Below are 27045 nucleotides of genomic sequence, written 5' to 3'. Positions count from 1 at the left end.
TATGTACGGTGATCTCTGAAGGTGTTTTGTACTCTAAAACAGCCACGCAGTGAATACTCAGAGTTCAGATCACAATTGTTTTATTTCTTTTGTTAGCTTAGTTAGTCAGGGTGAGCAGGCAGCATGTCAGCAGAGGAGTATGGAAAGCTGGCAAGGAGTCAGCTGGTGGAGATGTGCCAGGGTAGGGGACTGGTGCATGGAAAACTGACTAAGGCAAACCTGATTGCAGCGTTGGTTACAGCTGCATCAGAAAACAGCATCCAGGAGGACAATCTGACTGGCAGTGGAGGTACAATATTCTCAGAGAATGGACAGCTCAACCTTTCTGCAGTGGACTTAAAAATCTAGCTGGAGCTAAAGAGACTTGAGTTGGAGGTCAGGCATTTGGAGATAGAAGCTGAAGAAAAGGAGCATCAGAGGAGGCATGAGAGGGAAATGCTGACTCTTTGCCAGAGTCATGGAGGTAATGGGGAAGGGAGTAAATGGACCCCAGAAGCACAACAGGTCAGTAAATTTCTTCCGTAATTTAAAGGGGATAATTTTGATAATTTCATTCATATGTTTGAGAGGGTATGCAAACAGTATAGTGTTGACCAAAGGCTCTGTGTATGGTTCTTGACCCGCTTACTTCATGGGAAAGCTGTAACTTTTTGTCAAAAATGCCTGACGCTGTCTGTTTTGATTATACAGCTGTAAAAAAAGTCTTTTAGAATGTTTTAAGCTAACACCTGAAATATATAGGAAAATTTTCGTGAGCATAGATGCAAGACAGATGAAAGTGTGTGTAAATATGCTGCTGAACTGAGCACTTACTTTCATAGCTGGGTGAGTGGATGTCAGGTCACCACTTTTGAAGGGCTGGCAGACCTTTTGGTGAGGGAACAAGCCCTTAGCACTTTGCCTGAGGACATGAGGATCTGGTTAGCTGATAGACAATGTGCTACTTCAGATGAGTTGGGGAAGAAGGGAGACCTATACCTGGCAAGCAGGGCAGCCCTCCACAGGAAGGGGACCCCCAGTACTGTTCATGGGTCTAAAGGAACCCATGGTGAGCACCACAGACTGCCCCAACAGAATCTGCCAGTAGCAGGGGAAGCCACTAGTCCAGGTACATGTCCAGGAGCTAGGGTTAAATGTTTTGAATGCAACCAGTGGGGCCATGTGGCATACAGGTGTCCAAGGAGGCAAGGTAGGGAACCAAAGGTGAGAGATCCAGTGAGTGAGAAAGACAAAATGCTAATAGTAGGTTGTCTTGAGACAACTGTGGTACTAAACTATCATCCTGCAGATGTCCTGATATGGATGGATTTGGATGAGGCAGTACCGTGTGGTTTTGCAGTTACATGCGGTCAGGCTAGGAGACAAGCATGTGGGTATGGTAGCCTGGGGGAGACCCAGACAGACTGCATACTTGCTGCCAGGACTGGTGAGGTGGTTACTTCAGGAAGGGAGCTACTTTGTAGCAGTGAGACTAAATGTGAACCACAGCTGCTTGTGGGTACTGATGTTCCCTTGGACAGGGTAACTGCAAAGGTAGAGGTGAGTAGTAGTACCCAGGCTGACAGTGAGGCACCACTGTCAGAGGATGCCAGACTTCCTGTGGAAGGGGAGATGGGAAGGGTTACAAGGAGAGAGTTGAGACAGGCTCAGCTCTCAGACTCTACATTGCAAGGCCTGAGGCATGTAGCTAGGGATTCACCTGATTCTCAATGAAAGGGGGAATCTGTATACTGGAACAAAGGGTTACTTTACAGAGAGTGGACCCCTGAGGGAGGCTGGAAGGTGAGAGAGTATGGCAGTTGGTAGTGCCTAGAGCCTACCATCTGGCGTTTCTAGCCATAGCCCATGATATTTCTTTTGCAGGTCATATTGGCATAAAATGTCCAAAGAGGTGTATTATGCAAAACTTCTATTGGCCTGGAATTTCCAGAGATGTTACAGGGTACTGCAGGACCTGTGAGCAGTGCCAAAAGGTAGGTAAGGCAGGAGACAAGGTGAGAGCTCCTTTGCTGCCTTTGCCTGTGATTGAGGAGCCATTTCAGAGGGTAGCTATGGATATTGTGGGTCCTCTGAGTACCCCAAGTTGCACAGGGAAAAAGTGTATTCTAGTGGTAGTGGAATATGCTACACGATACCCTGAGGCAGTGGCTTTGTCCTACATTGAGGCAGAGAAGGTGACAAATGCTTTGTTAGAGATTTTCAGCAGGGGTTTCCCAAAAGAAATACTGTCTGACAGAGATGCCGATTTTATGTCAAACCTGCTGGCTTGTCTGTGGAAGTCCTGTAGGGTAAAGTACATGAAAACCACCCCTACCATCCCCAGACTAATGTTCTTATTGAGAGGTTAAACTCTACAATCAAGTCCATGCTGCGGGCATTTGCAGATCAGTTTAAGAGGGAGTGGGACAAATATTTGTCCCATCTGTTGTTTGTCTACAGAGAGATTCCCCAGGAATCCACAGGTTTTTCACCCTTTGAGTTGCTGTATGGGCATAGGGTGAGAGGACCTCTAGATTTAATTAGAGTTGAGAGGGAAGGTGAGTACGAGTCTCACAAGTAGTCTGTTGTGGCATACATCTTAAACCTCAGGACAAGGCTCAGGGAACTCATGGGCTTGGCCCAGGAGAACCTGGCAGAAGTCCAACAGCAGAAAAAGATGTGGTATGACAGGAATGCTCGTGCTAGAGAGTATGCTATGGGGCAGCAGGTAATGGTTCTCATTCCTGTCAGACACAACAAGCTGCTAGCAGCTTGGGAGAGTCCCTACAAGGTGGTATGAAAGGTAAGTGATGTTAACTACATACTGGAACTGCTAGGCAGATGGCAGGGGCACAAACTGTACCACGTTAACATGATGAAACCTTACCATGATAGGGAGGCCCTTGTGCCAAGCATTTACAGTGGATTGCAGGAGGAGTCTGAGGGAGATCTGGGGACTGATCTCCTCAATGAGGCTCGGGCTGACACCTCAGTGGAAGGGGTAGCAATATCCCAGAAGCTATCTTCTACCCAGGTTCGAGAAATTCGAGCAGTGTTGGAGGAATTTGGGGGCATGTTCACTGGGAAACCTCGGTGACTCGCCTGGTGCAGCACCAAGTGGATACAGGACCGCAAAGACCTATTAGGCAGGCCCCTTATAGGGTACCTGAGAGTGTCAAATAGTCTCTGAGGGAGGAGGTACAGGAAACGTTGGAACTAGGGGTGATTCAAGAGTCCAACAGTCTCTGGGCCTCCCCAGTAGTGCTGGTGCCAAAGAAGGATGGCAGCACCAGGTTCTGTGTGGACTACAGGAAATTAAATAGTCACACAGAGTCGGATGCTTAGCCCATGCCTAGGACAGATGAAAACAGCTGGGTGGAGCTAAGTATCTTACCAACCATTGATCTTACCAAGGGTTACTGGCAGGTTCCCTTGACTCCCAGTGCTAGAGAGAAGTAAGCCTTTGTGACTCCTTTTGGCTTGTATGAGTTCACAAAGATGCCCTTTGGGATAATGAATGCCCCAGTGACTTTCCAGAGGCTGGTAGATAATATCCTAGCAGGAGCAGGAGGGTTTGCCCTTGCTTACCTAGATGATATTGCCATCTACAGCCATTCCTGGCCAGAGCACCTTCAGCATGTCAAGGAGGTGTTGGGCAGACTACGGATAGCAGGGTTGACCACTAAGCTGAGCACATGTCAAGTGGGTATGGCAGAGGTCTGATACCTAGGACATAGAGTGCAGAGTGGTAAGATAAGGCCAGAAGCTGCCAAAGTGGAAGCCATTCAGGCATGTCCTGCACCTGTTACCAAAAAGCAGATGAGGGCATTTTTAGGGACAGCAGGGTACTACAGAAAGTTTGTCCCCCCGTTATAATACCATAGCTGCTCACCTCACAGACTTGACAAGGATGGACAGGCCAGATAAGGTAGTGTGGACCCCAGCATATGAGCATGCATTCCAGAATCTTAAAGAAGCTTTGGGAGGACCCCCTGTGTTAGCCAGTTCAGATTATAGCAAAGAATTTGTTGTGCAGGTGGATGCTTCAAACCATGGGGTGGAGGCTGTACTTTAGCCCAATTTCTTCAGAGGGGGAAGAGCACCCAGTGGTTTATCTCAGTCATAGGCTCCAACCCAGGGAGGAATGCTATGCAGCTGTAGAAAAGAAATGTCTAGCCATAGTGTGGACACTGCAGAAACTTCAGCCTTATCTGTAGGGAAGAAAATTCACTGTAATGACAGATCACAACCCTCTAACATGGTTAAACAGAGCCAGTAAGCAAAATGCCAAGTTGCTAAGATGGAGCCTAGGGTTGCAAGCTTATAATATGTCAGTGCAGCACCGCAGTGAGATTAGCAATGCCAATGCAGATGGGCTCTCAAGACAGGGAATGGGGTAGGTATACTTAGATAGACCTAACCCCCTCAAGCGGCATTTATCAAGGGTCACTTGAAAAACTAGCTTGAGTTCTCTGGGGGTGGGGGGGATGTGATGACTGGTAGAGATGGGTGAAGGCTGCCAGCCTAGTCAAATAGAATTTGATAATTCCGGCATTTGTAAATATAAATGTAAAACACAGACTTGTTTCTTAAATAAAATAAAACACTGTAAAATGTTGAACTTCAAGATTGTAGCAACATTGCCATCTGCTGTAAAGAAAACTAAGTCAAGCATTTCTTGTTGTTCCTTTGAAATTAAAATAATTTCATCACTGCCTTTGATGTTTTACAAGTCGGCTCCAGTCCAGCTAGATGAAGGCTTCCTGCCTATTGTTTTAAGGCTAAAGTTAATGACCAGAATTTACATGTGGAATGTCCTTTATTACTCTAAGTGTAAAAGAATGTAAATGCAGTTTCTGTCAGGCCTGGGAACCAGGAAGGTGTAAAAGATGATGCATTGTTTAGCAGAACTGCAGTTTCAATTTAAACAGTGAGAACCAGAGATTATTAAGCATTTTTGTCTTGATATCCAACCTAATGCACTTCCTGTTATCTTAAGTAAGTTATCTTAGAAGTGTGTTTTCTTGTAGAAATAGCTAGGATTATAAAGATTAGACTAAGTGTTTTTCTGTTATGTCAGAACTGTACTACTGAATTATTTTAAGTTTCTGTGTGATCTCTGAACTCTTGAATAGCACTGTGGTGTAGTAGTATTGTCTTGTGTTTTTAGTATTTATTATTAAATATTTTTAAACCCTTTTCAGCTGTGACTGGTTTATGTAGAGTTAAGTTAAGCTGTAGAGTACATTGCATATTTATAGAGTTTATTGTACAAAGCCACTCTAATAAGTCTTAAGACTGTTTAGTCACACTTACCAATTGGATAATACTATTGCACAGTAATAATTGGACATCATTTTAAGGGCCTTTGGGTAGCTGATAATTATTAGCTGGTGGTGGCAGGAATTACTACCATATAGTCTGGGTATAGGGGCACAGCTGGAGAATCTGTGTCCCCCTTTCCCAAGAGTGTCTGTGAAGTTGTATAAATACTTATCTCAAAGTGTGTGTGTGTGTGTGTGTGTGTGTGTGTGTGTGTGTGTGTGTGTGTGTGTGTGTGTGTGTGTGTGTGTGTGTGTGTGTGTGTGTGTATGTGTGTGTGTGTGTGTGAGCTACTTGGGCAGGGACATGAAGCACTGGTTGGACAGAGAGGGTACTGGAGGTAAGCTTGACAGCTAGGCTGAGATCTGGACCCTATAGCTGTGCCAGTGGGGAGTCTTATTGGGGACCTGGAGAGCAAGGGAGAAACTAGTCCCAGACTGACTGTGATTTCTGTGTGCTCATAAGGAAAATTACACTTTACTGTGTGTATTTGTTATCCTTTCTCATATATGAGACACCCTCTTTGGTGTTTGTGGTGAGGATTGAGGCTCCTTGATTGCTGGGCTAGGGCACAGGCATCACACCATCAGTAAGGGAAAGGCAGATTCACTCAGCTGACCAGGTCAAGTACCTAGGTGTATGTACTGACTCCCAGCTCCCCTTTTCTGTCCATATTGCCATACTGTATAATAGAATGCTTGCTAGCTCTTTGTTATAAAATGTATCATATACTAACGTATGGAAAGGTTGCCATTGTAAAAGGCATCATGCCTCCCACATTCCACTCCTGCCGTCTGTTAAGTACAAGTGGCTCTTTTACAGAGGCTGTTAAATAAAACAGTCAAATTCAAAGTTAGAGCCCTCAAAGATGAACACTGACACACGATCTTAAGCAGATCTAAGCTTCTACCAGTTAATTTAATTCCACCCTCTCCTGCTGCTTCCTCCTCTTTAAAACCATTCTTATGAAAGAGTACCTCACACTTAATGCATTGCTCTGTTTTCAAAGGCTTCATCCACATTTGCCTCTTCTCATTTTACCTTCTCTAGTTGCCTTTGCCTGACCTCATCTAACTATCTCCTGTTGATGGCTCAACCTTATAGATTTGGATACTTTATAAAAGCTTCATAATTATGGGGCTGTAAAGCCAGGAAAGGTCTATCCCCACCCGTAAGGAGTCTGTCAGGGGCCTAACTGGGACAGTGTTTAAATATTATTCTAATTTATTTATTTGTTCTTTGTTGACTGGGAAAGTCTGAATGGGCAGAGCTCATTTTCAGGGGGCCCAGGGAAAAAAGCTCCAGCACAGTACATTCATATTAACAAGTGAATTTTAAAGCAATGATTTTACAATAAGTTATCAAAAAAATTATTGTGAACACATCTTGCTACACACTACCACACTCGTCCGAACATTCAGCATTCAGTTGACACTTATTCAAACACACACACGCACATGCATATACATTCACTGTAAACTATAACCACTAAACCCAAATGCACATACTCCAGTTTCACATACAGATAAATGCTTACACCCTAAACAACACACACAAGTAAACACTGTAATACAATTGATAGCAATTTTTCTTTCAATGGAGCTAGGCTGCATCCCTGTCATCTCTGAGATCTCACAACAGCAAGGAAAGGGTATTTTCTCAATCCCCACTGTACCAAGATCTCACACATGAAAGAACATATACATTTCAAATGGCTATGCATTTCAACCACTGCACATGCACAGTTCAGTAGTCTGTGCCTTCAGTTGATAGGGAAGTAGCTCCAGACTTTTTATGACACCCATATCTATATTTGTGTATGCGTCTGTGTATGTATGTGTATATATATATATATATATATATATATATATATATACACACACACACACACACACACACACACACACACACACACACACACACACATATAGGTTCATAGGTTCATAGGTTAGTACTAAGCTAACTGCCCTTGCAAGCCATTTTAAGCCTGTCCAATTATCCCTTGTGAGACTCAAACCCTGCACCTTGTGTTTGCAAGGCAAACAGGTTAACCATTACGCCACCGTCCCATCCCTAATATACATATATATATATATATATATATATATAATATATATATATATATATATATATATATATAATATATATATATATATATATATATATATATATATATATATATATAATATATATATATATATATATACACAAAATGGATAGCTAAATATAGACATAGATACAGGGATAAATACACACACTTGCTCAAACACACACACACACATACACACTCACAAATACACACACACATATAGATTTGCTTCACCAAGGTCTTGAACATCAAAAAAATAAAATGTACCCTATTTGAGAGATGTCTATTATTGTAAATTAGAAAAATGTGTTCTCTGACATAACCGGTATTTTGAAAACAAACTAGTTAGGTCGCATTGCTTAGTAGTTTTTTTTCCCTGAAGGCTGGTGTCAAGTGCTACACTTGCATTTTGTTACTAGGATAGCAATATGCCTCATAGGGTTGCTACTGGCTGCATTTTGTTTCTGCATACTTCTACAAAACATTATGAATTATAGTGGCAGTAACAAGTCTATCTATGTGCAAACAGTGGCTACAACATGCATCTAAATACAAGTTGCACAGAGGTGTGATTTCTTTTTTATAGTTGAAGATTCAGCATATGAAAGTGATGTATTCATTTTTTATATGTGTATGGAGTAGCATTTAAGTCGGTGTCTATATTTTTAATATGAAATAAAACAGGTGGGGCATCCACGTCAGGCTGTGAGTTTGTTTGTGTCTTTCAGCTTTTCCTGGTTACGGGTCACCACAGCGGAACTCCAGTCCGCTAATGATTGGCAGTTCGATTTTTACGTACCGGCTTGCCAGACCTGATGCACAACCTTCAATGAAGGTACACCCATTCACGCATGTCTCCACGCAGAAGACACTCTAGCTGAGAATCGAACTGGACAGCGTCTTACTGTGAGGCGACAACACTACCGCAGCACCACCACCGTGGGTACATGTCAGGCTGTGAGTACAAAATTTAAATCTCAGCTATGCTTCTGATACCTTATGAATGACTCATTGACGGATAACATTTGATTTATAGAAACTGTTCAGTATGATATTCCAACTAGACTACAAGGTAGATGCATCTAAGGAAAAAGGAAAGCAAAGAAACACAGATACAATCAAGATGTTGGATGAGTTGGGGAGAGAAATGTGTCCAGAAGGTACTCATAGTAGTATGGAGAGAAAGGTGCATCGTAGATGACTGGAATATAAGCATATTAGTGCCAGTGTGGAAGAACAAAGGGGGCATTCACAACTGTGGGCAGTATAGAGGTATCAAACACCTATGACACTGCATGAAAGTTCTAGAGAGGATGATTGATAAATGGATATACAGAGTATTAGAAAGTAAGGTGGGACATGAGCAGTTTGGATTCAGATCAGGCTGCAGCACAACTGTACTGATGTTTGCAGTGAGACAGATAGTTGAGAAGTTAGAGATGAGGAAATAGTCCAAGTAGACATTTCTAGACTTGGAGAAAGCATATGACAAGGGCCAAAGAAAGCTGATTTTGGCAGTTCTGCAGTGAACTGTAGTCCCAGAAATATTCATAAAATTGTGCAAGCTATGTACAAGAACCCAATGACAGAAGTACAGTGTTCAGACTCATAGAGGGGTAGTCAGTGGTAGTGGATGTGTACTAGGGTTTAGCTCTGAACTCAGTGCTGTTCCTAGTGGTGATAGACTACATTAGCAAGCAGGCCAGAGGGGATAGATCAACAAAGGTGCTGCATGCAGACTATATGACATTACAGGCAGAGGCTGAACAAGAACTTCAGCAAATGACAGGGGAATGGAATGTAAAACTGAAGGCACATTGGATGAAACTGAGTACAGATAAAACAGTTTTAATGGCAGCAGAACAGGGAAGTCAGAAGACACTGAGAACTGAGAGAGAAGGTAAAATAGTGGAACAGATTAACAGCATCAAGTTATTTGAGAGGTGTGGTTGAGGAAAAGGAAAGTCTGAATGAGGAGGTAATAGCTATAATCAAAAGGGCTACAGCCAACTGGCACAGAGTGTCAGGGACAGTGTGTCATCTTGACAGATGTTCCCATGACCCATACCCATGATGTGTCTATCAGCCAGCTCAATTTCCCTAGACTAATACCAACTTTTACATCCAGGCCCATGTGAAACATAAGGGTGTCCTGGGAATCGTGCTGTTCAAACATCAGCCAAGGGGGTTTTGCAACTTATGGCTTACCCTGTTCCTTCATGTTAATGCATGCTAAAGCATTACCAATGGGACATTCAGTGGGCAGACCGTGCTGCACCACTCCCCCACTTCTGCCATCAAGCTGCCCTGCCCCTTGGCATCTCAATTGGATTTGCAGCCTCCACCAGGAAGCTCCCTTTGCTCTACTTGCCCACACACATCACCTTCCATCCCTGCCATTCCATCAGTCACCCAAGCTGCTAACTGAACCTGGATCAGCTAGGTCGCACTCAGGACTTTATCCTTGCATGCTGCTGGAGCAGCTTGCTAATTAATGTACATCTCTTTCACTAGCACATAATAAGCTAAGCTTCTCTACCCACTGTTGAACACATTCCCATTTTCCTAATACCCCACAATGTGGTGCACATCTGCGATGGTTTGCAGTCAGTGTCTGACTGGCCCACTTAGTTCCCCTTCCCACCAAATATATGTACATGTGTATGTATTTGTATATGTAGTTAATCAGGTAGGTGCGGTTGTCCATGGTCACCATTTTCAGGCATGACTCAAGCCATTCTGGCAATAGTTTCAGTAAATACTCTGCAATATCAATCAGCAATATCATCATCATCATCATCCCCCCTTTTCCCATTTTCTACATGGGGTTGGGGTGAATCAACAATCAGTGACTAAAATAAGTAAAGAATGTGCTTCAACTTCAACCAGCACAATAACACCATGTTCACAGAACATGCAGCATTATTCCTTCTCATAGGCTCATAGGTAGGTACTAGGCTATCTGCCCAAAGGCATTTATAAGCCTAGCCGGAATGTGTTGGCTTTCGCCGCCCCCTTAGATTAGTTCCCTGTGCCTCTGTCCAGCAGAGCCATTGAAGTGATCCCCGAGGTAAACTTTCTGTTTCCCATCCACTCGTCAAGGTTTCTCTTGAAGAGGGTTAGCAAGGCGCTCTACCTAATGTAGATTGGAATCGTGTTCCAGAGCATGGGAAGTCTCTAGGACAGGAATCTATCCCTCCAGCATGTCCTATTTATTGTTGTGGTGAGGTTTAGATCCCTGGAGTATGTGGCTCGAGGGGATATGGTTTTCTTTAGGTGGAGCATGTCCATCAACTCCGGGTTGGACATGGCCTTGTATGTCAAGCAGAGATCACCTCTGAGTAGGCGATATGCAACCGAGTACAGCTGGAGTTTCTTTAGTTGAGCTGCATAGGGCATCTGCTTGAGTCCAGTGATCCTCTTAGTGAGGTACTTCTGTGGTCTTTCCAGTTGTTGCAAGTGTCTTGTAAGGTACATCTCAAATGGGGCATTGTACTCTATGATGGGTCTGATGAGTGATGTGTAGAGGGGCCCAATGACCTCTTTCGATCTGGATGCAAACCCTTTTGTGATTAGGTGGACCACATAGAAGGATTTTCTAACCACTTTGACAATGTGATTATCAAAGAAAAGGTTACTATCTATTTGGGTCCCCAGATCCCTTATTACGTCTTCCATATTTAGGGGGCTACCACCTATGTGGTAGTTTCTGGGTACTTTGTTTTTTCCAAAGGGGATGACTATGCGCTTTTTGGCATTTAGCTTGAGGCCGTGGTTTTGACACCAGGTATCTGTCTCAGTGAGACACTTTTGGAGGATGTCTGTGTCAGCCGGTGAGTCAGTTATAGCCCCTAGTTTGCAGTTGTCTGTGAACTTGGTCAGCCATAGTCCTCCTGTGCTTGTCTGTACCTCTGAGAAGTATATGCCGAACAGGAGGGGTCCTAGGACTGAGTCCTGGGGAACGCCACTTGTAAGCGGTTTAGAGTCAGACCTTGCTCCTGCAACTCTTACCATGTGGGTTCTGTTTGTGATCCAGTTGGCAACCCATCTCGTGACATAGGGGTTTATGTTCAGGCTGGTGAGTTTGTCTGTAATACCTGAGTGGTGAATGGTGTTGAAGACCTTTGCGAGGTCTAGGTAGGCTGTGTGGACCACCTTTCCCTCATCTATAGCCTTGGTAACTGCCTCAAAGAAGTCCACCAGGTTTAGGAGGCCTGATCTGCCCTTAATAAAGCTGAACTGGGTAGGGTCCAGTGTTTGGAGGTTCCCAATGTCTCTGTTAATGAGATCCATGATGATGCACTCTATAGCTTTGCAGACCAAGCTAGTCAGGCTTATAGGGTGATAGTTCCCAGGGTCTGTTGTGGCTCCACCTTTGTGGGGTGGAATAACCGTTGCTGTGCGCCACTCTGTGGGCATGTAGCCTGTGGAGAGGCTGAGTTTAAACAGTGTGTTTAGGTGAGAGGTTAGTTCATCTTTGAGCTCATGTAGGGCACTGTCTGGTCCCATTGATGCTGTGTTTTTGGCTTTGAAAAGGACTGTTTTATCCTGAGTGTCTGTGATTTCAGGGGCACTACATTCTTCTGGTATAGTTATGGGCCCTTTTGGGGGTGAGAGGGTGGTGAAATTTGCACTGAACCTGTCTGCCAGGATGTTGGCTATATCGGTCAGTTTAGTGTATTTTGTGCTATTCTGCACTAACTCCGAGCATATCTGAGAATTGCCACTTAGATTCTTGACATAGTTAAAGAATGCCTTGTGGTCATCTTTGGAGTCCATGGCAATTTTTCTTTCGAAGCTAGCCTTGGATGATTTTGTGAGGCAACGTAGTTTCTTGCTGATACTGATCAGGGATGTCTTCCCTTCTTGGGATTTTACTCTTTTCTGTACTGGTTTCTTCCTTCTGTTGTATAGCTTATTTATAGCAGAGGTTCACCAGACTGGTTTCCTTTTCTTGGAGGAGTGAACCTTGGTTTTGTTTGGGATAGCACGATCCATGCATTCTTGTAGGTGCCCGTAGAGTGCATTAGTAAAAGATTTTGCAGCTTGGACAACGTTATCCTTTAGCATGAGGGCTTTGAAACTTCCCACCTCGGTCTTAAGTAACGTGAAGTTTGCTTTTGAAAAATTTTTCATGGTGATTTCATTTACCGGGGGTGGTGGCGGAATGTGGATTTCCAGAATGATTAGTTTACGGTCAGATCTAACCAGTGAGGGGTTGACCTTCGGTGTGGAACACCGGTTGCCCATGTTGGTGATGACCAGGTCCAATATGTTGTCACCTCTGGTGGGGGTGTTGACCAGCTGATCCAGGGCATTTGAGTTTATAAATTCTAGGAAATGTTGGGCAAGGGAGTTTGTACTTGAGTAGTTCTCCCAGTTAATGTTTGGGTAATTGAAATCACCAAATATCAGGATGTTTGGTAGGACCTTTATGTTTCCCAGTGGTTCCAAGAATGTGGAGTGGGGGTCCTGAGACATGGTGGGTGATCTGTAGCAAGCTATAATTTAAATAGCAGTTTTTCCCATTGTTAGTTGCATGTGGATGATCTCTGAAGCATCGTGCTGTGCCACTAACCTGGAGGTGTGGGTATCCTTGATGCATATGGATACTCCCCCACCTTTTGTATTTCGGTCAGGGTTTTGTGGCCGAAATGTATGGTATGAGTTGTAGCCTGGTAGTGCCGGGGTGCTCTCTGTAGCCTTAAACCAGGTTTCTGTTATTGCACATATATCGATTTCCTCCATACTGAGGAGTGCCTCGAGTGCATGCATTTTGAGGTTTAGACTGCTGGCATTGAGTAGCATTCCCCTCAGTTTTTTATTACTTGTGCTATTTATGGCAATGGGTTTGTCTTTTGAGCCTTGCCTAAAAAAGGCACTATGGGGGTAGCAAGTGCCTTGGCCAGTATTCAAAAGCCTAAAGGTGACAGGTGCAAGCCGTCTCTAGCAAAGCAGCATGGCTTGTCGAGCATGTCATCCCAGGCTGACAGGCACTGGATCCCCTTTGAATGACACCAGAAGCTTAGCCAATTGTTGAAATTGCTTATTTTTTCTCTTTACTGTAGTATCATTCTTGGTGAGGGTCAGGGTCATACCGACCTGAGCTACATGATCAGAGAGATCCTCCATGTCTCTTTTCATGTAGTCCAGGGAGGTACAGCTCAGGTCATTCACACCAACATGGACAATGACAGAGTCATATTTTTACTTGTTCTGGAGTGACCTGAGTGCTTGTGTTATGTGGTGGATCCTGGCAGCCGACAGGCAACTAACAGTAACATTCTCCTTGTTCAGCCTAGAAAGTGGGACGTCAGTGTGCCTGACTATAGAGTCACCTATTACTAGTGTGTTGGGTATGTTATTTTGTCTTAAGGGCTGTGATTGCATGGCACACTGGTTTTGTGAAGTATGTGTTTCATGGTTTGTGTTGGGGGGGTGGAGGTTGCTTGGATGTCTGCTTTGGAGGTCTCTGTTGCTTTTGCAGATTTTTATTTAGAGCCTCCGTGTATGTTTTCATGTATTTATGTGTGTTTTTTACCTGTGCTGGTTTCATAGGTCTGTGTGAGACTGGTGGTGTGATGCAAGTAATTCCCTTCTCCTCTTGACTGCCTGGTTCAGTCTTGGGTTGAGAGAGCTTAGCCACCAGTTTGGCTGTATAATTGCATCTCTCGCATGTATTAGTGTTTGGTGGAAGGAGGGGAGGGTTGTCTGTGTACATGAGGCAATTGTAACATTGCCTTAAAATGCCCAGATTCACCAGTTGGACCAGAGAGTACACCTGAAGCTGCCCTTTGGACATGCCTGGATAGGTACAATGAACTGTTTTACTGATTGGCTGTTAAGGTTGAATAGAGAGCCTTGTCCTTCTCTACAGTATAAGGGGATCTAGTGCTAAGGTTTATTAGTGCTTGATATGAGTTTAGAGCAAGTGCCGGGATGAGAAGTGAATGGCTTGAGTGCTTAAGTTGAAAGTTTGTCTAGTTCCAAGGGAAAAATTGAAGAGTAGACTTTATGGAGCCGGGAATAATTATACCTCAGCTAATCGGCGCTGCCCGGCGAGCAAAACCACACAAATGTGGGTTTTATAGCAGGGAAATGAAAGAGATAGAAATTAACCCAAAATGGCCAATAAACTACTAATTTCTGGCCTGAAACCTCTCCTCCAGGGACAGATAGGCTGCTCAAAGCTCCCTCCCTCTCTCACAGTGAACAGAGAAACTTCCTTCTATCCAAGTAAGGTATGGGCAAACACAGAAACTTGTAACACAACCCTGAATTCAGCACTAACCTGAAAACTGGACTATACTAGCTTAGAAAGGTGGGAAAACAAGTATTGTTTTTTTTTTTTTTTTTTTTCAGAAAGTAAAGCAGATACAATCAAAAAAACACTTTAAATGGACAGAAATGGCTATCACACTCGAGTTTGTAGCCTACAACAACTTTATGCTTAATAACAAACTACCATACCTCACTATATCAAAACTACTGTCAGACCTCCCACAGCTATAGCAAACTCCTGCATCTTAGCCATTACCTTACATCCCTACCCAAATTGTACATTTAATTCAAAAGCATCATGTTTCACTTCAAATTTCTTCAAGACATAATAAAATAAATGTCAAATATACCACAATAAACTGCCTGCCCTTTAAACACCAAGCATACTTTTAAAACTCATCTCTTTGCGGCAATATTCGCCCTAATCTTGGACCCTTAATCATCAATGCTTGTTTTATGATTCATCCATTTTCCAATGGGCTAAAAATTTGTGACCTTGATGCTAGAAATCTCTACAATAAAAGAACAAATAAATGATTGTACACTATAAATCCAACATTCTATCCTTAGCAGAAACCTAATTAATTTCCACAATTTTTGATGAACATACACATCCTCCCAATTGTAGTATGATAAGAATAGATAGATTATCCAAAAGAGCTGAAACCATCTGCTTAATATTTAAAATAATTAAGCAGTCTTTATGTTTTACAGCCCAGCTATAATGTTTAGTAAAGCTGAAATTCTACTTGCAATTATTAAATGTAGTCCCCAGAATGGTTTGCTCTTAGCTATAATTTACTTCTTCCAAAATTCATTTATGCAGACAACGGCACCATATAAGACATCTTGTCTTGGATCACATCTTCCATAAAACAAGAAAGTTTAATTTTGGGTGGTGACAGTGTTGTTTAGCAGCTTTTATCCTCACCCAAACTCCTAATAAATCTAACCTCACCACTAGCCTCTACAGCCTTACAGAGTCAATATTTCACCCACCTAGAACAGATATCTCTACAGGAAGGAAAAACACTTCAGACTAGATTCTCACTCCTAACCCCTCTCACATGACAGACAATTACTTCCTACCTGTCAGTCTTAGAGACCAGTGACCGACAGTTGGTATCTGGCACTTATGAGTCATGGCAGATAACTTATCACAGTCCTGTAATTCTGCCTTTTCGCACATATGGGTCATGGTAGATAACAACTTATCATGGTCCTATAATTCTGTCTGTTTACACTTATGAGTCATGGCAGATAACTTATCACGGTCCTGTAATTCTACCTTTTCACACATATGAGTCATGGTAGATAATAACTTATCATGGTACTATAATTCTGTCTGTTCACACATATGAGTCATGGCAGATAACATCACTGTCCTGTAATTCTACCTTTTCACACTTATGAGTCATGGTAGATAACTTATCATGGTCCTATAATTCTGTCTGTTCACACTTATGAATCATGGCAGATAACTTATCACTGTCCTGTAATTCTACCTTTTCACACTTATGAGTCATGGTAGATAATAACTTATCATGGTCCTATAATTCTGTCTGTTCACACTTATGAGTCATGGCAGATAACTTATCACTGCCCTGTAATTCTACCTTTTCACACTTTGAGTCATGGTAGATAAGGCAGCAGAGAGCAGAAAAAGTGACTTTCCTGATTCTAAGTATTTTTTAAGCATTTTTATTGCTTTTTTCGACCTTTTGTGCATTTCGACCACTGTTTCTGCATATATTATTGTGTTATTACCTGTTTTCTCTGTTTTTCTGAGCTTAATTTGTTGACTGCACTTCTTAGCTTAAGTTTTGCTTATAAGTTAACCTACAGGCTAATACACTCAAGTGTACTAGCCTTTGATAGCATTTAGTCGAATAACAAAGCATTTACTGTATTTTCTGTCTGTGTGTGTAAAAAAAAAACTAAAAAACAAAAAAATACTTCTGCTTTCCTAACTTTCCTAGCTAGTTGTTCCAGTGATCAGATTTTGCTGATCCCTGGGCTTTGTATTTGGTTCCTGTGTTCCTCCATTTTCTTGTGTGGCCAGAGGGAAGTTTCTTTACTCACCAGTGAGAGTGGGGAGTACTGAGCTGCCTGTTTGTCCTCAGAGGAGTGGTTAGAGACAGTAACTGGTAATTCATTGGCCATTTTGGGTCATTTCCTGTTTTTTCCAGCCCCCAGCTATAAAGCACGCTTTGATGGGCTTTTCTGGCATTAGAGAACTTGGCATAGCTCCTCGTGGTCCCCTGCAGAGTTCCTAAGGCAGCAGAGAGCAGAAAAAGCGACTTTCCTGATTCTAAGTATTTTTAAGCATTTTTATTGCTTTTTTCGACCTTTTGTGCATTTCGACCACTGTTTCTGCATATATTATTGTGTTATTACCTGTTTTCTGTGTTTTTCTGAGCTTAATTTGTTGACTGCACTTCTTAGCTAAAGTTTTGCTTATAAGTTAACCTACAGGCTAATACACTCAAGTGTACTAGCCTTTGATAGCATTTAGTCGAATAACAAAGCATTTACTGTATTTTCTGTGTGTGTAAAAAAAAAAACAAAAAATACTTCTGCTTTCCTAACTTTCCTAGCTAGTTGTTCCAGTGATCAGATTTTGCTGATCCCTGGGCTTTGTATTTGGTTCCTGTGTTCCTCCATTTTCTTGTGTGGCCAGAGGGAAGTTTCTTTACTCACCAGTGAGAGTGGGGAGTACTGAGCTGCCTGTTTGTCCTCAGAGGAGTGGTTAGAGACAGTAACTGGTAATTCATTGGCCATTTTGGGTCATTTCCTGTTTTTTCCAGCCCCTGCTATAAAGCACGCTTTGGCGGGCTTTTCTGGCATTAGAGAACTTGGCATAGCTCCTCGTGGTCCCCTGCAGAGTTCCTAAGGCAGCAGAGAGCAGAAAAAGCGACTTTCCTGATTCTAAGTATTTTTAAGCATTTTTATTGCTTTTTTCGACCTGTTGTGCATTGCCACCACTGTTTCTGCATATATTATTGTATTATTACCTGTTTTCTCTGTTTTTCTGAGCTTAATTTGTTGACTGCACTTCTTAGCTAAAGTTTTGCTTATAAGTTAACCTACAGGCTAATACACTCAAGTGTACTAGCCTTTGATAGCATTTAGTCGAATAACAAAGCATTTACTGTATTTTCTGTCTGTGTGTGTAAAAAAACTAAAAAAACCCCCAAAAATACTTCTGCTTTCCTAACTTTCCTAGCTAGTTGTTCCAGTGATCAGATTTTGCTGATCCCTGGGCTTTGTATTTGGTTCCTGTGTTCCTCCATTTTCTTGTGTGGCCAGAGGGAAGTTTCTTTACTCACCAGTGAGAGTGGGCGTACTGAGCTGCCTGTTTGTCCTCAGAGGAGTGGTTAGAGACAGTAACTGGTAATTCATTGGCCATTTTGGGTCATTTCCTGTTTTTTCCAGCCCCTGCTATAAAGCACGCTTTGGCGGGCTTTTCTGGCATTAGAGAACTTGGCATAGCTCCTCGTGGTCCCCTGCAGAGTTCCTAAGGCAGCAGAGAGCAGAAAAGCGACTTTCCTGATTCTAAGTATTTTTTAAGCATTTTTATTGCTTTTTTCGACCTTTTGTGCATTTTGACCACTGTTTCTGCATATATTATTGTGTTATTACCTGTTTTCTCTGTTTTTCTGAGCTTAATTTGTTGACTGCACTTCTTAGCTTAAGTTTTGCTTATAAGTTAACCTACAGGCTAATACACTCAAGTGTACTAGCCTTTGATAGCATTTAGTCGAATAACAAAGCATTTACTGTATTTTCTGTCTGTGTGTGTAAAAAAAAAAACAAAAAATACTTCTGCTTTCCTAACTTTCCTAGCTAGTTGTTCCAGTGATCAGATTTTGCTGATCCCTGGGCTTTGTATTTGGTTCCTGTGTTCCTCCATTTTCTTGTGTGGCCAGAGGGAAGTTTCTTTACTCACCAGTGAGAGTGGGGAGTACTGAGCTGCCTGTTTGTCCTCAGAGGAGTGGTTAGAGACAGTAACTGGTAATTCACTGGTCATTTTGGGTCATTTCCTGTTTTTTCCAGCCCCCTGCTATAAAGCACGCTTTAGCGCGCTATAGCGCGGAGTTGCCACAGGAGCACACAAGAGCAGTGGCGGTTAATCAAGGTTAAACTATTCGGGCTACCTAAAGTCCACTCTTCAAATTTTCCCTTAAAACAGCCTTCCTTGAACTGTACTGCTGATCTAACCAGCGTATTCTATATCTAAAAAGTTCAGCTCTACTTGATTCCCAAGTAGAATATTCTCTATCTGTAAAGCCTAGCACTTGCTCCTAAAGTACTTTTTTACTTGATATAGCGCTTTTATTATACATAGTACCCCACCAGCCAAAAACCCCTTTCGACCACCCACATCCCCCGGAGTCTTCTAAAGTCCTTGTCTATTCCTTGTAGCATGTCGAGGGATCAGTTGCTAGTGTCCTCTCCTGCTCAGCTGGTGAATCTGGGAATATTGAGGCAATGTTTGCAATTGTCTCATGTACACGGACAACCCTCTGCTCCTCCCACAAAACACAAATACATGCGAGAGATGCAACTATATAGCCAAACTGGAGGCTTAGCTCTCTCAACATAGGACTGGTAAGACCAGACAGGAGGAGAAGGTAACCACACACACCACAAACCCAGTCTCACATAGTACTATCACAACTTCAAATCATACACATAAATACACAAAGACATATTCGGAGGCTCTGATCAAAAATCTACCAAAACAGCAGAGGCCACCAAAGCAGACACCCAAACAACTGCCACCTCAGGACACAACACATGCAACACATAGACCACATAGTCAGTGTGCCAAACAGTCACAGCCCTTAAGGCCAAACACCATGCCAGACACACTCGTCATTGGTGACTCCATAGTCAGACACACTGACGTCCGCCACCAGATTGAACAAGGAAAAGGTCACAGTAAGCTGCCTGTCGGGCGCTAGAATCTGCCACATAACGCAAGCACTCAGGTCTCTCAACAGCAGGTACAAGTACGACTCTGTCATTGTCCACGCTGGTGTGAACGACCTGAGATGTACCTCCTTGGACTACATGAAAAGAGACATAGAGGAGCTCTCTGATTATGTAGCCCAGGCAGGTATGACCCTGACCTTGAGCAGTATCCTACCTTCACCAAGAATGATGCCACAATACAGTGACAAGATGATCAGCTTTAATAATTGGCTTAAACTCTGGTGTCATTCAAAGGGGATCCAATGTCTGTCTGCCTGGGATGACATGCTGGACAAGCCATGCTGCTTCGCAAGGGACGGCTTGCACCTGTCACCCCTGGACTTCCGGATATTGGCAAGGGCTCTTGCCACCCCATAGTGCCTTTTTCAGGCAAGGCTCAAATTCTAAACCTACCACCCTAGAACACAAAAAAGGAAAAAAACTAAGGGTAATGCTGCTCAATGCCAGAAGTCTCAACCTCAAAATGCACGCACTCGAGGCCCTTCTCAGTATGGAGAACATCGATGTCTGTGCTGTGACTGAAACCTGGTTTAAGGCTCCTGAGAGCACCCCGGCACTATCAGGTTTTACCTCATATCATGCGTTCCGGCCCCAAAATCCGGACAACACCAAGAAAGGAGGGGGGGTGTCTATATTCATCAAGAACTCCCACACCTCAAGGTTGGTGGCAATGCACGATGCATCGGAGACCATCCAGGTGCAATTAACCATAGGCAAGACTGCTCTACAATTTGTAGCATGTTACAGGCCACCCTCTCAATCTCAGGAACCTCACATAGCTTTCCTGAAAACACTGGAGGGGATAAATGTATCTCCAAACACCATCATACTAGGTGATTTCAACTACCCGAATATAGACTGGGATCACTACTCAAGCCCCAACACTCTAGCCCAAAGGTTCTTAGAGTTCATAAACTCTAATGCCATGGAACAACTAGTCACCATCCCCACAAGAGGAGATAACATACTAGATCTCATCATCACGAACATGGGGTCACAATGTTCAACACCGGAGGTATACCCTTCACTGGTGAGATCAGACCATAAACTAATCTCACTGGAAGTCCACATCCCGCCCCCACCTGAGATAAAAAAGACCACAGTGAAGAACTTCTCAAAAGCCAACTTCACACTTCTAAAGGCTAGTGTGGTCTCTTTTAAGGCCCCCGAGACTGCGGAAACCATTACTCAAGGCACTGAATCACTTACAAATGCCTTCTACCAGCACCTACAGGACTGCATGGATCAGGCAATCCCAAACAAAACAAAGACTCTTTGTACCAAAGGCAAGCGTCCAGTTTGGTGGACCCCAGCCATAAACAAACTCTACAACAAAAGGAGGAAGCTACTACAAGATAGAGCAAAATCCTTAAAAGGGAAAACACCCTTGATCATTATAAGTAAAAAACTAAGATCTCTCATAAAATCATCCAAGGCAAATTTTGAGAGAAGAGTCGCTAAGGACTCAAAGGACAATCATAAGGCCTTCTTTAGCTATGTTAGAAACCTGGGAGGAAACTCCCAGATATGCTCAGAATTAGTTCAAAATGATGTAAAAATTACTGAACCTACAGACATTGCCAACATACTGGCTGACAGGTTCAGTGCAAACTTCTCCCCCCCCAAAAGGTGAGATATCTATACCAGAGAATTATAGCCCCCCAAACATCTCTAACGCTCAGGTGAGAACTGCTCTCTCCAAGGCAAAAAACACAGCATCCATGGGACCAGATGGTGTCCCCGGATGTGTGCTCCATGAACTCAATGAGGAATTAAACCCGCAGTTAGGGCAGCTGTTTAATCTTAGCCTCACCTCAGGATACGTGCCTGAGGAGTGGCGTATGGCAACTGTGGTCCCACTTCACAAAGGCGGTGCCTCCACCGACCCGGGAAATTACTGCCCCATCAGTTTGACAAGCTTGATCTGCAAAGCTATGGAGAGGATCATAATGGAATTCATAAATAAAGACATAGGAGACTTGCAGACTTTGGATCCGACCCAGTTTGGCTTTGTCAAGGGCAGATCATGCCTTTTAAACCTGGTTGACTTTTTCGAAACAGTCACCAAGGCCATTGATGAGGGAAAGGCAGTCCACACAGCCTACCTCGACCTGGCAAAGGCTTTCGACACAATACCCCACTCAGGTATCATTGAAAAACTCATCAGCTTAAATGTAAACCCATACGTCACAAGATGGGTTGCAAATTGGCTAAGTGACAGAACCCACAGGGTCAGAGTTGCTGGCGCCATGTCAGACTCAAAGCCTGTCACAAGTGGTGTCCCACAGGGCTCAGTCCTGGGCCCTCTCTTGTTCGGCATCTACTTTTCAGAAGTACAAGCAAACACAGGAGGATTATGGCTGACAAAATTTGCAGATGACTGCAAACTGGGCGCCATAGTTGAGAACACATCTGACACAGATATCCTTCAAAAGGGTCTTATAGAAACGGAAAACTGGTGCCAGAGCCATGGCCTAAAGTTAAATGCCAAAAAATGCATAGTCATACCCTTCAGGAAAAACAAGGTTACCCCTAGCTACCATATAGGCGGCAACCCACTAAGCACAGAAGAGGTTATCAGGGACCTGGGTACCCAGGTTGACAGTAACCTTTCATTTGACACTCACGTCGCCAAAGTAGTTAGGAAGACCTTCTACATTGCCCACCTGATCATGAAGGGATTCACATCTAGATCAAGGGAAGTCATCGTCCCCTGTACTCATCACTCATCAGACCAATGATTGAGTACAATGTCCCATTCGAATGTGTCTGACACGACACCTGCAGCAGTTGGAAAGGCCCCAAAAGTTCCTCACCAAAAGGATAAAGGGTCTTAAAAATATGTCCTATGCTGCCCGACTGAAGGAACTTCAGCTCTACTCAGTCGCTTACCGTCTGCTCAGAGGTGACCTGTGCCTGACATACAAGGCCATGTCCAACCCAGAATTGATGAACATGCTTCACCTCAAAAAATCTAGATCCCACAGAACTACAAGTGCGGGAGACCTAAACCTTGACACGGTTATTAATAGGACGTGCTGGAGGGACAGATTCATCACCCAGAGACTCCCTATGCTGTGGAACAAAATCCCGGTACATGTGAGGCAGAGCACCTCGCTGGCTTTGTTCAAGAGAAATGTTGACCAATGGATGGGAGATCGCAGATATACCCCAGGGATTATCTCAGTGTCACTGCTTGACAGAGGCACAGCAAAATAATGGGCATAGTATCCTCCAGACTAAAGGGGTGGCGAAAGCCACAAAACTCTGGGCTAGGCTTATAAATGCCCTTGGGCAGATAGCCTAGTATGAGCCTATGAACCTATGAACCTATAACTTATCATGGTCCTGTAATTTTGTTTTTTCACACTTATGAGTCTGGAAGATAACTTATCACGGTCCTGTAATTCTACCTTTTCACACTTATGAGTCATGGTAGATGACGTATCATGGTCCTGTAATTCTGTCTGTTCGCACTTATGAGTCATGGCAGATAATTTATCATGGACCTGTAATTCTACCTTTTCACACTTATGAGTCATGGCAGATAATAACTTATCATGGTCCTGTAATTCTATCTGTTCACACTTATGAGTCATAGTAGATAACTTATCCAGATCCTGTAATTCTACCTATTTACACTTATGAGTCATGGCAGATACCTATAGTGACCCCATGCACAGCCATCACTAGCCACGGAGTTTACTATGGAAGTGGGGGGATGGTGGTGGTGGAGGTAGCTTGCTGATGCTCTGAGGTGCATTTTAACAGCTTTCTTCCCAACCTGTGCAAAAAATTGCAGGTAAGGAGAAAAATTCAGTCTTTTTTCTTTCATCGGAAACAAGCTATATCCCCAGCTTTATGCTTAAAGCTAACTAAATAATATTTTCCCATAAAAGGAGAAGACATATCTTTTAAGAATATGCAATTCATATCTGGCAATAGTGCTTGGCTTCCTACCTCCCAAGAAATGTAGTACCCTTCTGTGTATATGTTTGGTGTTAGACTGAAATTAAAGTAAAAGAAAATATAGCTATAGGCATATATTTAAAAAAAAATTCAAATTGTGGCTGTCATGCATGCAAACGACATGCCTTTTCACTCTTAATTCTAAAAGACACACATTCTGTGTACCCTCTTCAAGGTTAGAGTTAGACAAAAGTGAAAGCACAAATAGCCACAGTAATATAATCCATCTTGTTGCTGATTATATATGTAGGTATATATTCACAGCCTCTTATCTGTACCCACTAAAGTAGCCACCTGTATTCATGTCTAACATTTAATTGTGAGGCAACTAAAAAAATGGTAACAGTAATGCATCCTAACTTTCTGCTTCTATACAATGTTGTGTTCTTAGATAAGCTGTAGTGACCCTCTGTGCATACCACTGAAGTTTGCTTATAATGAAAGTTAATGAATGATGTCCATGCAGTCTCCAGCTCCACACATGCTACAGTGACTTTTTGTTTACACATCTGAACAGAACCAGTTTTCAGACTAAGAAGCACCCCCAGCAGAGACACAATCTGAAGGACTTTGCGTTTATCACCTTGTTCATATCTGCCAAATCTAGAACTGGTGCGGAGGTGTTGTCCTGTTTATAAACTAGGACTAGTGTAAAGCAAAAATATTGTCTTCTTTGCTTTAAAGGTACTCACTGGATTGTCTTCTGCAATAGCAATGGATCCATTGTGTGTATGTGTGTGTGTGTGTGTGTGTGTGTGTGTGTGTGTGTGTGTGTGTGGAGGGGGTGTTATGATGTAAGCTGTGTTGGAGGTTTCGGAATAAATTCAGTAATAATCATATTGCATTTCCTATTTGTACTGTACTGTACTAACTTACGTTAAATTTTGCTATTTTTTTTCTAAATATTAAATCATTCACATATAAGTTGTATCCATTTGTTGGCACATTATGTCTCCCCAGGCCACCACTGAAAATGGGCAGCTGCCCAGTTGGACTTTCCTGATACTCGCATGTCAATAGATACATAAACAAATACATTTCAGGATTTTTGGTTATAGATTCCTTTTCCTGTTAAACATGAACTTGAATGCCTTGTTTATCTCCTGAGAAATTTACTTTTTTATAAAATGGTTTCTTATTCTGTTTTAAACAATGCTGATCTTCTCAACGTGATCCTATCTTACCTACTTACTTAAACCATTTCTGCTTGCAATACTGTTACTAGAAATACATGACAAATTTTCTTGAATCTGGTCTAAAATGGAAGTTTCTGAACTAAGTAGTTAAGTGCCTTAAAGCTAAAGTACTAGATGTGTACATTTTTTTCTATCGATAGTTTATTAGTAGCCAAGAATCCTTATTAAAATGATAAGATACGAGAGGGACAGTTTTACATGTTGATTACATGTAGATAAAACAAAAATAGAAGGCTCTGCCTTACATTGGTTATATAAGTTATACCTAAATATGTCATGCTTCCTGTCACTGTGTTTTAGTGGTAAACACCTGCGTATTAGATTACTGGGCATTTGTTTTGAAAACATTATGAAAAATGGAATAAAGTCACAGTACTCTCCACTTTGAATCAGGAAGCCTCATTTTCTCTCTGTATCCCTCTTTTTAGGTAAACATGGATTTCCAACAGACCAATTAAAAACACCTCACTCTAAAATTAAAAGTATCCATTAAAGGAGTTCCATCTTTTTGAGACCATGGAGATTATGAGAGAGAATGACCCTTACCAGAATCCTGAAAGGTAAAACCATTGATTTTCATGATAGAACTTAACTTTAACATGAAATGCTTTTTCCTTTTCTTTTGCAATCTTGAATCTTCAAATGTACCTGCACAGATCTACATCTCTCTGTTCAGCCACAAAATGGAATGTAGTGACCCTCTGTGCATACCACTGAAGTTTGCTTCTGTATGCCCCCCTCATTTCAAATATGGTTTCCATGGACTATATTGAAACACTTTTTTGCAATGGTTTTATAATCAAAAAAGGCTAATTTAAGACAGAATCCAAGTTAGATACAGGCACATCAGACCTAGACAGATTAAACACTAAAGTGCTAGGCTCATTCAGGATTCAAACCCCTGTATCTGACATTATCACATAAGATACCAGTGTAGGTACTGATGATGATACTGTTAAGGTCATACATATTGACATTTCCAAGGTTACTGAATGAAATGTTGGTATTTTTGTTAAGAATTGCATAACCCTATATTTGTGAGTCCTTTGAAAGTCAATATTCTACTCAGAATTTCAGTTGGAACTGAAGGTTATGCATTTTTCCCAATTCGTTTGCCACCTCCTTTGAAACATTGTCTTTGCTGAGTTTTAATTATTCTATGTCTCTACTCATACTTAGTAGCTAATTCCTTATTATACATTTTCTAAAATGACAAATTAAAAGATAAAACGATTATAAAACTCAGTTTACTTATGATATACAGTCTGGCACTGTCTTGGTACAATTTCAATGTGATTTTTATTAACATTTAATAGAAGATCATTAAAAGAAATAGCAAACACTTAATGCAAGGTATTTGTCCTCTGCTGGTATGACTTCCTTTCCCACTTGACACCGATATGCTTCTGCTAAACTAAGCAGGGAAGCCATTTTAGACTTATTCTCCTCATATTTTAAAACATTCACTATGTTTGGATCTGGTGAGGTCAACAGATATGTATGCTATTGCAGATTTATACATGTAACCAGTTTCGAGGAGGCCCATAGCTCCTTCAGAATGAGGGATACATAATCTTGGTATATATAATTTTTATATATCATTTGATAAGTGTGAAGCATTTTTCTTGTTTTTCTGTCAAACTGATCCAATATATTTTGGGGCCAGTCAATCACACCAAAACTGTAAGTTAAACAGGAAGAGCAAATTAGTTTATAGCTCAGACTTTGTTCCTAGATGTCAGGGCTGTTTTCAATAAGTTTTCTGCAGTATTCCTTACTGAGTTTTATTTACATTGTTCATGTTTTATTACTGATTCTTCATCATTTCTTAAATATTTATACAGTCCTTCCTGCTCAAGTTCTTTTATGTCACACTCCAGGCTCAGATTAATAATTTTGCGGTGCTGCAGCTTTCCTGTTTTAAATGTTGCTTTTGCACATTTAAAAAGACCAAATGACATTCTTATATCATCTGAGAAAGTTTTAACCAATTGCAGTTGTGCTTTCAACTCCTCATCTGATAAAGTATGCAGTTTTCAGTCACCCACAAAAAAAAGATGAGAAGTGTTTACACTTGTATGTTGTCTGGGAGCCAAATTATAACCATGACCTAATCTGTTAAGTAGAGAGTTCAATGGGTTAATGGCAAAACAAAACAGCAGCGGTGACAAAGAATCACCCTGGAATATCTCCCTTTGAATTTTTATCCCT

This window comes from Protopterus annectens, chromosome 9.part0 (assembly GCF_019279795.1).
Source record: "Protopterus annectens isolate FY-2018-M chromosome 9.part0, PAN1.0, whole genome shotgun sequence".
Lineage (NCBI taxonomy): Eukaryota > Metazoa > Chordata > Ceratodontiformes > Protopteridae > Protopterus > Protopterus annectens.
Note: the sequence above shows the minus strand (reverse complement) of the source record.